The sequence below is a fragment of the Thrips palmi genome, unplaced genomic scaffold, assembly GCF_012932325.1.
Source record: "Thrips palmi isolate BJ-2018 unplaced genomic scaffold, TpBJ-2018v1 HiC_scaffold_12, whole genome shotgun sequence".
In the NCBI taxonomy this organism is placed as follows: Eukaryota; Metazoa; Arthropoda; class Insecta; order Thysanoptera; family Thripidae; genus Thrips; species Thrips palmi.
In genome coordinates this window covers 3,176,258-3,177,303 of record NW_023144623.1, presented here as the reverse complement: position 1 = coordinate 3,177,303, position 1,046 = coordinate 3,176,258, and positions in this window count along the sequence as shown.

Below are 1,046 nucleotides of genomic sequence, written 5' to 3'. Positions count from 1 at the left end.
CTTCTGAACGCCTCGGCCGATCAGGCTGAGATTTTGCAGGCTTATTAGGTATGTTCTTGGCTCGGCACACGCGAAATTTCACTATCCTAGCTCACGTGGTTCAGTTTTTACAGCCGAAAAACATCTGAAAAACGGCGAAAAATCGAGTTTTCTGCAGGCAGATCACTTCTGTCTTACAGAAAGGGGGGTCTGGGGGTCGGACCCCCCCCCCTCCCCCCCCATTATGCAATAAGTAAGGAGTAACGGACGATGGACAAGCCAATGCCTGCCGAAGGCAGGCTAGCGCCGCAGGCCAAGGTAGGTACGCCAGGCACGGATTGGAGGAACAGGCCGCGAGACATCGCGAAGCCTGTTACGACAAGACGCGGTCTGGCGTAAACCTACCTTGTTTATCTACGTGGCTAAAACTTTTACCAATGTTCCATCGGTTGTTCCCCACAAGGTCTGTAAGCCGAGCCTTTGGATTTTGATCAGAATTTTTTAATATTACAATATTGGTCATTGTTTGGTCAATTCTAAGCAGAGCGATTCTCACGTTTCGGGGTAGATTTGGCGTCTCTGATTTGCCGAAAGTGAAAAATATCCAATTAAGTTTTTCTGATTATTGAGGTCCTGGATGATACTAGAGTTATGGCAATGGTATTTATAGTAAAGACCTTGTACTACCTTCCTTAAAACATGAGCCATAAGGTATTCCCACACGTTTTAGTGGGTGTTTCGATCACGGAAATTATGTTATCACGGAAGTTACAAAGTGTGAAAATCGGCTTTAACGGCTGACTCGGGCTTGCTGTGGCTTGAAAGTCGTTCCAGGGTCAAATGATACTCTAAGCCCGACATTTCAGCGGAAAATTTTTTCACCTAGTACTGCTGCAACATTGGGTAAAGGGTGCCACGGAAGTTACAGGTAATTGTTGATACACGCCAGGGCTCTAGCCCGCTTTGAGACCGTGTACAGCATCTTAGATTTCCGTGACCCATGCAATTATATCCCAGGGACTCCACTTTGATGGCTTGTGTCATGGAAAGTTAAAAGTTTGGCTTGG